Source organism: Pseudophryne corroboree, chromosome 4 (genome assembly GCF_028390025.1).
Source record: "Pseudophryne corroboree isolate aPseCor3 chromosome 4, aPseCor3.hap2, whole genome shotgun sequence".
NCBI lineage: Eukaryota > Metazoa > Chordata > Amphibia > Anura > Myobatrachidae > Pseudophryne > Pseudophryne corroboree.
The window spans coordinates 482,980,614-482,994,576 of NC_086447.1; the positions used below are offsets into that span (position 1 = coordinate 482,980,614).

At 43.9% G+C, this 13,963-nt stretch overlaps 1 protein-coding gene across 3 annotated transcripts in view; it reads right to left on the reverse strand.

Moving 5' to 3' along the window:
• PDSS2 (decaprenyl diphosphate synthase subunit 2) overlaps nucleotides 1–13,963 on the reverse strand; it is a 574,604-nt gene that overhangs the window by 102,073 nt on the left and 458,568 nt on the right. The gene's annotated exons all lie outside the window — the stretch shown is intronic.

The following is a 13,963-nucleotide window of genomic DNA, read 5'->3' on the forward strand; positions in this document are numbered from 1 at the left end:
CATGCTGAGGACTTGGCAGAAGCGGGGGACGGCTTCTGTTCGTGGGAAGAGGCTGTCTGCTGCAGTCTTTTTCCCCTTCCTCTGCCCCGGGGCAGATATGAGTGGCCTTTTGCCCGCTTGCCCTTATGGGGACGAAAGGACTGAGCCTGAAAAGACGGTATCTTTTTCTGCTGCGAGGTGACTTGGGGTAAAAAGGTGGATTTCCCAGCCGTTGCCGTGGCCACCAGGTCCGATAGACCGACCCCAAATAACTCCTCCCCTTTATACGGCAATACTTCCATATGCCGTTTGGAATCCGCATCCCCTGACCACTGTCGCGTCCATAATCCTCTTCTGGCAGAAATGGACATCGCACTTACTCTTGATGCCAGAGTGCAAATATCCCTCTGTGCATCTCGCATATATAGAAATGCATCCTTTAAATGCTCTATAGTCAATAATATATTGTCCCTGTCCAGGGTATCAATATTTTCAGTCAGGGAATCCGACCAAGCCACCCCAGCACTGCACATCCAGGCTGAGGCGATTGCTGGTCGCAGTATAATACCAGTATGTGTGTATATACTTTTTAGGATATTTTCCAGCTTCCTATCAGCTGGTTCCTTGAGGGCGGCCGTATCAGGAGACGGTAACGCCACTTGTTTTGTTAAGCGTGTGAGCGCCTTATCTACCCTAGGGGGTGTTTCCCAACGCGCCCTAACCTCTGGCGGGAAAGGGTATAATGCCAATAACTTTTTAGAAATTAGCAGTTTTTTATCGGGGGAAACCCACGCTTCATCACACACCTCATTTAATTCATCTGATTCGGGAAAAACTACGGGTAGTTTTTTTTTTTTTCACACCCCACATAATACCCTTTTTTGTGGTACTTGTAGTATCAGAAATGTTCAAAACCTCCTTCATTGCCGTGATCATGTAACGTGTGGCCCTACTGGAAAATACGTTTGTTTCCTCACCGTCGACACTGGAGTCAGTGTCCGTGTCTGTCTCTGTATCGACCTGAGGTAACGGGCGCTTAAGAGCCCCTGACGGTGTTTGAGACGCCTGTACAGGTATTAACTGATTTGCCGGCTGTCTCATGTCGTCAACAGTCTTTTGTAAAGTGCTGACACTATCACGTAATTCTTTCCATAAGACCATCCAGTAAGGTGTCGACTCCCTAGGGGGTGACATCACTAACACAGGCAATTGCTCCGCCTCCACACCATTTTCCTCCTCATACATGTCGACACAACGTACCGACACACAGCACACACACAGGGAATGCTCTGATAGAGGACAGGACCCCACTAGCCCTTTGGGGAGACAGAGGGAGAGTTTGCCAGCACACACCAGAGCGCTATATATATATACAGGGATAACCTTATATAAGTGTTTTTCCCTAATATAGCTGCTGTATATATTTATATGCCAATTTAGTGCCCCCCCTCTCTTGTTTTACCCTGTTTCTGTAGTGCAGGACTGCAGGGGAGAGTCAGGGAGCCTTCCTCCAACGGAGCTGTGAGGAAAAAATGGCGCCAGTGTGCTGAGGAGATAGGCTCCGCCCCCTTCTCGGCGGCCTTTCTCCCGCTTTTTTATGGAAAAATTGGCAGGGGTTAAATGCATCCATATAGCCCAGGAGCTAAATGTGATGTATTTTTTGCCAAAAAAGGTGTTTTTATTGCGTCTCAGGGCGCCCCCCCCCAGCGCCCTGCACCCTCAGTGACCAGAGTGTGAAGTGTGCTGAGAGCAATGGCGCACAGCTGCGGTGCTGTGCGCTACCTTATTGAAGACAGGACGTCTTCTGCCGCCGATTTTCCGGACCTCTTCAGTCTTCTGGCTCTGTAAGGGGGCCGGCGGCGCGGCTCTGGGACCCATCCATGGCTGGGCCTGTGATCGTCCCTCTGGAGCTAATGTCCAGTAGCCTAAGAAGCCCAATCCACTCTGCACGCAGGTGAGTTCGCTTCTTCTCCCCTTAGTCCCTCGGTGCAGTGAGCCTGTTGCCAGCAGGTCTCACTGAAAATAAAAAACCTACTTTAAACTTTTACACTAAGCAGCTCAGGAGAGCCCCTTAGCCTGCACCCGTCTCGTTCGGGCACAAAAATCTAACTGAGGCTTGGAGGAGGGTCATAGGGGGAGGAGCCAGTGCACACCAGGTAGTCCTAAAGCTTTTTACTTTTGTGCCCAGTCTCCTGCGGAGCCGCTATTCCCCATGGTCCTTTCGGAGTCCCCAGCATCCACTAGGACGTTAGAAAAATCCTTTTACTGCAGCATCCTATGTCCTGCTGCCAGTCCGCCTGCCCCCTCTGCATCAACAATCCCCACTCCCTAGCCACGGCGCAGGTGGAACAAAAGCAGCTGCGCCCACCGGAATAGATGTGTATGAAAGCGGCGCAGCGGAAGGCTTTCATAGCCCTCCCTGTGCCGCATACTCTCTGAGCCCCGGAGCCATTTCTGTGCGTGATGTCACAGAAGTGCCTGCCCGCCACAGCCGCGCCCAGATCCCCAGAGGACCTGACTCCGGAACACAGCACCTGGGTTGCCGACCTGGAAGCCCCGAGATGGCTAACGTAATGAATAGAGTGGGTGATATCGCGGAGGGTAATGTCTGGACGATCAATCAATGTAAAAGATGACAGTGCTTGCAGTGCAGTGGGTGTGCAGTGTCACTGACACTGCACAGCACTCTCACCTTTTACATTGATTCAGCGAGTCAGTCAGTTTTTAGCAACCAGTCACTATTGTTAGCGCCTGTGTCCCAACACGCCGCATTACAGGAAAGTAGACACACTAAATACTACAGCTCCCAGCAGCCCTTAGCGCCAAAGCATTCCCACCCTTAGGGCTGCTGGGAGCTGAAGTTTATTTAGTGGATCTTCTTCCCTGTAATGCGGCGCATTTGGACACCGCCGCTAACAATAGTGACTGGCTGCTTGGCTGCTGTGCGAGTCTCCGGGAGAGCCACTGCCAAAGGGAGGACAGCAGCTTAGCTGTTTCCAGGAGGAGAAGCATTACCCACCCCTCCCCCACTCGCAGTACCTCCGGCCCCATCCACTGCCCCCCCCCCCCCACACCACCCCTCCACCACCCGCGGTGGCTCCGGACCACCTCCCCCACCTGCAGCCCCCCCCCCCCGCCGCCCCCGCCCCCGTGGCACCAGCCCCTCCCCCACCTGCGGCACTCCCACAACCGCTCCTCCCCCACCCGCGGCACCTACAGAACCACGCCCACCCGCGGCACTATCACACCAGAACCTCCCCCACACGCGGCACCCCCGCAACGCCCCTCCCCCAAATCCCATCCGCGTCTCCCCCACACCCGCCACTCCCCCAACCACAGCACCTACTAGGTGATTCATCAGGCCCTGCGTGCGCTGTTCGAGCCGTTGCAAGGGGCTTCGACCCCTTAACCATCGCACGCTCTTTGTCCGTGCAATATTTAACCATTCACACAATTATGATTAGAGGTAATACACAATATAATAAAAATATTGCACGCCACAAGGGTGTGCAAGGGTTAAGGGGGCGTAGCCCCTTACGACGGTGTGAAGAGCGTCCGTAGGGCGCGATGAATCACCTAGTTTTTAAAGATATTATTCATTTTGAACATTATCAACATTCAAATGAAGTTCTGTATTTTAATAATGGTGCAAATAATAAAGTTAGGATGCGACTTTACATTTTGGACATATTCTCATCTGTAACTGAGCCAAGTGGATAGGAGTATAGTTTTGTGCTACAATATTCTTCTAATATTTATGCTACAACTCAACTAAAGCTTATAAAACCAAATATAACTAATCTGTGTACTGTGTCAGATTTTTCTTTTACTAAAATGGGCCATAGCATACATTGTGGTTTTTATTTATTCTATGAAGGCAATTTTCCACCAACAGGAACAATTTAAATACTACTATTAAATTAAATATGATAGACTATGAAAATAAAAATGGATACTGAAGATCAAAAAAGAAAGACTATTCAATCGATCATTCTGAAAAACCGGGACGACTGCCAGGGACAAATGATCTGTTACAATTCCCCCAAAATGTCTCTATCCCTCTAAATGTAACAGTTTAAAATAATATGGTGAAATGAGTCAGTTTTCTGCAGTGTTACTTGTTTTTGCGCAATTATTACCTGCGTGCTATGAATTTTTGCAGCTCAAATTATTCTAGAATCGAAAGATGGCTAATTAATGATTGAATGTACTTGCTAAATAGGAATTATTTCTTATTTATTATAACAATTACTTCATTAGGCACGTGTTTGGGCGCAAGAGACCAAGTATTGGCAATTTTCATATCTACCCAAAATCCTAGAATTAGGCTAGCCCAGTAGTTCTCAAAATCGGTATTTAGGACCCCAAACAGTTCACATTTTCCAGCATGGGCGTAACTAGAACTTTGGGGGCCCAATAGCATTAGGCACTAGAGGGGTTAAGGTTAGGCACTGGGGGCGCAGGGCCGTACCTAGGTGTGTGCGGAGGGGGCAGTTTACATAGCGCTGCAGACTAGGGGACATTGTAGGCGGAACTTGTCAATTATCTGTTTCAATTACTTTCACTTGCAGTTTTTCCCCTCTTTGAAGTCCAGCATCTAATGACCACCACTGTCTCCAACCCTGACTCCTTCTGTCGCTAATACCTATACAACTCAACTTGAGATTTCTTTGGTATTTAGTCACACTGTCCTTTATTACATTTCAAGATGCTGACATACCCAGGATTCAAACCCATTGCCTGTGGCATTGCAGTCAGAAAATCTATTCACTGACCTGTCTGTAGATAATTTTAAGCTAAAGAATTCTAAGTATTTGAAGCTTACCTTTTACTTTGTGAAAAAATTTTCAGCATTGCAGCCGAGCATATCTATGTAGTGTGTGGCTGCACACTACATAGGTCTGCTCATTTGCAATGCTGATTAAGTACCAGTAGCTTCATATAGTGTTCATAGTTTTTATGCAGGATCAAATAGCTCAATGAGTAGAGTATTTGATTAGAATTCAACAGGTTATAGGTTTGAATTCTGGGTATGGCAGTATATTGAAATATGTTATTTAATCAAGGGTACTGTAACTGAATAACAACGAGCTCTCAAGTTAAGTGCATGAATGTGGTATAAAAATGGCTTGTGTCCAGATCCATTTACTTTAAATAGTCTATAAATGTGTGTAATATATATATATATATATATACATACACACACGAAAGACCTCACTCACTTACTGACTCATCACTAATTCTCTTACTTCCTGATATGTTAGGAAGTAGAGATGTGCGGCTGGCACTTTTTGTGTTTTGGTTCTAATTCCACTTTCGTGTTTTGGTTTTGTCCTGGTTTTGCCAAAACCACCCTTTCGTGTTTTGGTTTTGGATCTGGATGATTTTTGAAAAAAACCCACATAAAAACAGCTAAAATCGCATAATTTGGGGGTTATTTTGATCCTACGGTAACCTCAATAACATTAATTTCTACTCATTTCCAGTCTATTCTGAACACCTCACAATATTGTTTTTAGGCCTAAAAGTTGCACCGAGGTCGCTGTATGACTAAGCTAAGCAACACAAGTGTGTGGCACAAACACCTGGCCCATCTAGGAGTGGCACTGCAGTGGCAAACAGGAAGGCAGATATAAAAAAAAAAGGCCCCAAACAGCACATGATGCAAAGAAGAAAAAGAGGTGCACGTGGTTGCTGTTTGACTAAGCCAATCGACACAAGTGTGCTGCACAAACACCTGGTCCATCTAGGAGTGGCACTGCAGTGTCAGACAGGATGGCACTTTTCAAAAACTAGGCTCCAAACAGCATCTCATGCAAAGATGTAGAAGAGGTGCAATGAGGTAGCTGTATGACTAAGCCAAGCGACACAAACAATTCCCACTGGAATTATACAGCAATATCACTGGAATTATACGGCAATATCACTGGAATTATATGGCAGTACCAGTGGACATATACGGCAGCATCACTGGAATTATATGGCAGTACCACTGGACATATATGGAAGTGTCAGACAGGATGGCACTTTAAAAAATAGTCCCCAAACAGCACAAGATGCAAAGAAGAAAAAGAGGTGCAAGATGGAATTGTCCTTGGGCCCTCCTTATGTTGTATAAACAGGACATGCACACTTTAATAAATCAATCATTTCAGCGTCAGGGTCTGCCACACGACTGTGGCTGAAATGACTGGTTGGTTTGGGCCCCCACTAAAAAAGAAGCAATCAATCTCTCCTTGCAGAAACTGGCTCTACCGAGGCAAGATGTCGACCTCATCCTCATCCTCCGATTCCTCACCCCTTGGCACTCTTTCAGGGTACACACTGGATGGGGGGCAACTTAGGTAACATAAAGCCAGTTTGTGCAAGGGCCTCCAAATTGCCTCTTTTTCCTGCCAGTATACATACGGACTGTCTGACATGCCTACTTGGATGCTGTCACTCATATAATCCTCCACCATTCTTTCAATGGTGACAGAATCATACGCAGTGTCAGTAGACATGTCAGTAATCGTTGGCAGGTCCTTCAGTCTGCACCAGATGTCAGCTTTCGCTCCTGACTGCCCTGCATCACCGCCAGCGGGTGGGCTAGGAAATCTTATCCTTTTTCTTGCAGCCCCATTGGCAGGAGAAATTGAAAGAGGAGCTGTTGACGGGTCACATTCCGCTTGAGTTGACAATTTACTTATCAGAAGGTCTTTGCACCTCTGCACACTTGTGCCTGCCGGAAAGAGAGATACAACGTAGGCTTTAAACCTAGGATCGAGCACGGTGGCCAAAATGTAGTGCTCTGATTTCAACAGATTGACCACCCGTGAATCCTGGCAAAGCGAATAAAGAGCTCCATCCACAAGTCCCACATACTTAGCGGAATCACTCCATCTTAGCTCCTCCTTCAATTTCTCCAGCTGCTTCTGCAAAAGCCTGATGAGGGGAATGACCTGACTCAAGCTGGCAGTGCTTGAACTGACTTCACGTGTGGCAAGTTCAAAGGGTTGGAGAACCTTGCACAAGATGGAAATCATTCTCCACTGCGCCTGAGTCAGGTGCGTTCCCCCTCCTTTGCCTATATCGTAGGTGGATGTATAGGCTTTAATAGCCTTTTGCTGCTCCTCCATCCTCTAAAGCATATAGAGTGTTGAATTCCACCTCGTTACCACCTCTTGCTTCAGTTGATGGCAGGGCAGATTCAGGAGGGTTTGCTGGTTCTCCAGTCTTCGGCACGCAGTGGCAGAATGTCAAAAGTGGCCCAAACTTTTTCGGGCCACCGACAGCATCTCCTGTACACCCCTATCATTGTTCAAAAAATTCTGCACCACCAAATTAATTGTATGCAAAACATGGGACGTACTGAAATTTCAAGTTAAAGAGACTCCCGCACCAGATTATAGATAAATAATACTTTCTAGGGACTATTTATAATCTAACGTATTGTGCTGATCAAACAAATATTTCAGCACAATTATGTTAAGGTGGTGCTGCTTGTTGATTTATATATACAAATTTAAAGAGAGAGAAAAAGCAAATCAACTTGTTATAGCAGCACTCATTCCCTGAATAATTTTAATTACAAGTATAATTTTATTTCAAAAAAGTTTATAGTTAGTAATGTAGACCACAAAAAAGATTCTCAATACCCATATGTGATGTCAATATCTTTATTATTATCACATATGATGTATTATATGTCTCCTTCGTTATAAGGGAGACAGCTGAGTGAAATATTAAAAATTATAGAGACAGAATAACGTGTAAGAAAAAAAGTAAATTATGTGTAGAGAATATGTTTAAAAGAAAGTGCTAGTGCGCTGTCTTAATTTATAGATCAATAAACCTGTGATTCAAAAAAAGAAAAACAAATTTGTTTTGTTTTTATTTTAATTAATTTATTTGTTTTATTGCAACTACCACTGATTTTTTCTGGCCAGTGGTGTATTTATTTTAATAATTTATTTGTTTTGTTACAACTACCACTGATTTTTTCTGGCCAGTGGTGTTTATAGAGGGTTATAAAATGCATCAGTGTTGTACCATTTCTAATATATTCTCAAATTAATGAATCCCAATGCAGCATTTGTTGCTAAATAATAGGGTAATGAGAATGTTAGAAACAACAGATGCAAAAATCCGGATGATAATTATGTCTATTAAAGACGTGAGGTTATTATTGCCTTTAATAACATTGGTATACGATAACACACTGACAACTGAAATTTGCCCAGTTGTAATGCACGCACAATATTCGTGGCGTTGTCCGATATCATTAAAATCCCCAGGAAGGTCTAAGTGGGGCAAGCCAATGCACAATGATGTCCCTCAGTTTCCGTAAGAGGTTGTCAGCGGAGTGCTCCTATAATGGAAAGAGGTGATACACAGCGTAGCCTGCCTAGAAACGATTTTGGATTTGCGAGATGCTGCTACTGGTGTCGCTGCTTCTGTTGTTGCTGCGGGAGGCAATACATCTACCAGTGGGCTGTCACAGTCATATAGTCCACAGCCCGCCCTGTTCCACTTGTCCACATTTCCGTGGTTAAGTGGACACTGGATACAACCGCATTTTTTAGGACACTGGAGACACTTTTCTGACGTCTCTGTACATTCTCGGTATCGCCTGCCTAGTGAAGTGGAATCTAGATGGGATTTGGTACCGGGGACATAATACCTCCATCAATTGTCTAAATCCCACTGCAATAATGGTGGATACCGGATGCACGTCTAACACCAACATAAGTATCAAGGACTCAGTTATCCGCTTTGCAACAGGATGACTGCTGTCATATTTCATCTTCCTCACAAAGGACTGTTGGACAGTCAATTGCTTACTGGAAGTAGTACAAGTGGTCTTCGGACTTCCCCTCTGGGATGACAATCGACTCCCAGCAGCAACAACAGCATCGGCAGTAACAGCAGGCGTACCACTCAAGGATCCTCCGGAGGAATCCCGGTTAGGAGAGGACTCCTCAGTCTTGGCCTGCAGGACTACTGATTTTCCTGACTGAGGAGGAAGTTGACGTTGAGGGAGTTGTATTGATTTATGGAATCATATTTATGAATATTAATATTTAATATATCATATATGGTTATTAATATATGGATATATTTTAATTGATATGCGTTATCATATATATCTGCAAATATATTATGTCAGGCTTACAAATTAATCGGCTGATAAATATATGCAGTCCTTATACATATGACTTATGAAATTATGAAGTTAAGATTCCTTAAAGAGAGTTCAAGCTTGAATATTACCGCTCTTTTTATATGATTATTTATTTACAGGCAGATCAAATCGTACAGAATAAGATATACACAGTAGTGATATATATATACTAATATTTAGCTATGCTTCCTTAGTTATATAACATAAAACAACATGACATAAGTTTCACAAACAGTTCCAATTACTAACATAAAGTGTATACTTGCAAGTACATGATTTCCATTCCAAGGATCATTTCTTCTGCATCTTCTTCATGACTTCTTCTGACTGTAACTCTTCCTCCACTGACTCCTCCTCCTGACTGACTTCCTTCTCCTCCTGACTCTCAGACCTGCCTCTTTTTATGTCATATTTTACCAATTCAAACTAGCATATTCTCACAGTTTCCAATGTAATAGATAATTATAGGTTTGTCAGATTCCAAGGTGTAATAAAACGTTCTCTGCTCCAAGTTGTATATTCTGCTCAAGCAGGTATGGTGCCATAAAACGTGTCCTTTCCTTATACCGTACATCAAAGAGCTTCCTTTGGTTATTTTAAGTGTAACAATATTTGTTTGCCTGAAGCATGTTTTATCAATGGATGTGATCTCTTTTTGTAGTAGCTAATGTAAGCTACTGTTTTATGACCCATGATCTGACCTACAACTGGACCATTGACCAGCTAGTTTTATAATTGCCAGAGGTGTTGCAAATCTTGATTCTGATGTAAATGTACACCTGTGGATTCCAGTGTCCATTTGATTGTAAATGCAATCTTTGTTATACTGTGACCTCTCTAGCCTTATTTATGGCTAGTGCAGAGTAAACCTGTTCCCTACACTATGTTTTACCATCTTGCAGTAAAACACAAATATATACAGTATAAATATATAAACACATATACAAACCTAATTTCTTAAATCATCTAAACATTTAACTTATATGTTTAAACGTATTTCATATCTATTCCTTACTATATATATCCACTATACTATTCACTATGGTTACATCACCTATTTATAATGAATTATATTTTAATTCAGACAATATCCATTGCCCTAATATTATACTGAGTGCGGACAATTACCTATATGGCAACAGTTGGTGGTGTGGCTTGCAGGAGCTTGGGTACAAGAGGAAGAAGGGATTTAGGTGTCAGTGGACTGCTTACGCTCTTACCCAAAGTTTCACAACTTGACACTGACTTCTGATGAATGCGCTGCAAGTGACATATAAGGGAGGATGTTCCTAGGTGTTTAACATCCTTACCCCTACTTATTACAGATTGACAGAGGCAACACACGGCTTGACACCTGTTGTCCGGATTTCTGGATAAATAATTCCACACCGAAGAGGTGGCTTTTTTGGTATTTTGCCCAGGTATCACAATGGGCTTCTGCATCCCACGGACAACAGGTGTCTCCCCCGATGCCTCATTTAAACAAACCACATCCCAATCAGAATCCTCATCGTCAACTTCCTCCTCAGCGCCAGCAACACCCATATCCTCATCCTGGTGTACTTCAACAGTGACATCTTCAATTTGAATATCAGAAACTGGACTGTGGGTGCTCCTTCCAGCACTTGCAGTGGGTGTGTAAATGGTGGAGGGAGCCACCTCTTCCCGTCCAGTGTTGGGAAGGTCAGGCATCGGAACCGCCGACACACTTGGACTCTCCTTGGGGATTTGTGATACCATCTTAGAACGCACAGTTTTTTGCTGTGATTTTTCCACCTTAACTCTTATCATTTTTCTAGCGGGAAGATGAGGGCTTCCATCGTCATGTAAAGCTGAACCACTAGTCATGAACATAGGCCAGGCCCTTAGCCGTTCCTTGCCACTGCGTGTCGTAAATCGCATATTGGCAAGTTTACGTTTCTCCTCAGACCATTTAAATTTCATTTTTGGGTCTTTTTACTGAACTTTGGCTTTTTGGATTTTACATGCCCTCTACTATCACATTGGGCATCGGCCTTGGCAGACGACGTTGATGGCATTTCATTGTCTATGTCATGACTAATGGCAGCAGCTTCAGCACTAGGAGGAGGTGGTTCTTGATCTGTTCCTATTTTATCCTCCAAATTTTTGTTCTCCATTATTTTTCTGGAGTTATATAACACAATATGCGGCACAGGAGAGCGTTCCCCTACACCTCACAGGGCAAACCCTGTAAAAATTTAGATTAAATATTAACCCCTTTAATTGGAGTAAATAATATATAGCATAGGACAGCACCACTGAATTTATATGGCAGCACCACTGGACTGGATTTACACGAAATTATATGGATTTATATGGAATTATATGGCAGGATCACTGGAATTATATGGCAGGATCACTGGAATTATACAGCAGGATTACTTTAATTATACGGCAGGATTACTGGAATTATACGACAGTACCACTGCAATTATACGTCAGGATTACTGGAATTATAAGACAGTACCACTGTAATTATACGTCAGGATTACTGGAATTACATGACAGTACCACTGTAATTATACGACAGGATTACTGTAATTACACGACAGTACCACTGTAATTATACGGCAGGATTACTGGAATTATACGCCAGTACCACTGGAATTATACGGCAGTATTACTGGAATTATATGGCAGTACCACTGGAATTATACGGAAGGATTACTGTAATTATACAGCAGGATTACTGTAATTATACAGCAGGATTACTGTAATTATACAGCAGGATTACTGGAACTATACGCCAGTACCACTGGAATTATACGCCAGTACCACTGGAATTATATGGCAGGATTACTGGAATTATACGAAAGTACCACTGGAATTATATGGCAGGATTACTGGAATTATACGGCAGGATTACTGGAATTATACGGCAGTACCACTGGAATTATACGTCAGGATACTGGAATTATACGCCAGTACTACTGTAATTTGCAGCAGGATTAATGGAATTATACGGCAGGATTACTGGAATTATACGCCAGTACCACTGGAATTATATGACAGGATTACTGAAATTATACGACAGTACCACTGGAATTATACTGCAGGATTACTGGAATTATACGCCAGTACCACTGGAATTATACGGCAGGATACTGGAATTATACGCCAGTACTACTGTAATTTGCGGCAGGATTAATGGAATTATACGGCAGGATTACTGCAATTATACGGCAGTACCACTGAAATTATATGACAGGATTACTGAAATTATACGCCAGTACCACTGGAATTATACTGCAGGATTACTGGAATTATACGCCAGTACCACTGGAATTCTACGACAGGATTACTGGAATTACCTGGTCTGATGCAGGACAACACAGCAACACTGTAAGGGATTTATTATACAGCAGCACTGGAAATATGGCAGCAGAGGACACCACCACTGTGACTGGACTGATTCAGCACAACACACCACCACTGAATTGATGCAGCACAAGACAGTACTGGACATATGGCAGCAGAGGGGACAACCACTGTGACTGGACAGATGCAGCACAAGACACGGACACTGAGAGAACGGAGACACATCCTCTCTCTACACTCTCCAATGCCGTAGTGAAAATGGCGGCGACGCGCAGCTCCTTATATGGAATCCAAACCCAGCGAGAATCCGACAGCGGGATGATGACGTTTTGCCTCGTTCTGGTTTCCGAGTCAGGTGGGAAATCCCGAGCCTGACTCTGATCTGGCCTCAGAACGTGAAGTCCGGTAGGGTTCGGTTCTTTGAGAACCGAACCCGCTCATCTCTATTAGGAAGCTGAAATTTAACATAAGTATTCTGCAGGTGGGAAACAGGAAAACTACGTAATTAGAATTTGACTAAAACTCCCGTAAGGGAATGAACAGAGGGTTGACATAATGATGCTGCTGATGTGAAGCACGGCCATCAGCAACTGCCATCACCAACTGCCACCCGCATGCCACATTTGAATTCTCCATGGTATAAATCCCCAGTGCACAGCAATATCACTGGCATTTCTTGAGTTGAAGTTGCTGCTGACGCATGAGAAAGAGCCTCCCAAGAGAGATCACTTTTGATCACTAGAATTTGCTGCCAGCGATTCACCAGTGGCCGGATCTCAGCGCACAATCACATCTGTGTTTTTCTTTCCCTTTTTTATTTTGTATAGGTACTGTCACCAGCTACAATGAGCTGAAGGGAGTTAGCCCAGCTGCTTGGAAATGAAGAAACATCCCATAACATCAGTGAGACATGGCTGAGGTCAGGACGCCACAGACCATCCAATGGAAGACAATCATCAGGTAGAGGGAGAGCAGGACCATCATTGGGAAGAGAAAGAGCTGGGCCATCATCAGGAACAACTGCACCATCATCGGGAAGAGAAAGAGCTGGACCATTATCAGAAAGAAGAACTGGACCATGATTAGGAAGAGGAAGAAATGAGCACAGTGCCAATGAAAATCGGACAGCTGCACTGAGTGAAGAACTCCTGAGGCTGGAGAACATCTTGAGGTCCATTCTGCCCAGTATTCCCACCTTCCGCAGACTCACTGTTGCAGGAGAGGAAGTAGAGTACTGCACCATATGCATGTCTGACATTAAAGTTGGATTGGAAATGGCTGTATCATCCTGCCACCATACCTTCCATGTTTCTTGCCTGACACAATGGCTACAAATGAACAGCATATGCCCTGTGTGCCGCACAATGTGCTATGACCTGGACATTTTGTCACCCCTTATCTGAAGGACACCAAACAGAAGCAGAAACAGTGGACCCAATCCTAAAATCAGAAGTCCAAAGCGGTGAGTAAAGATCAATAATA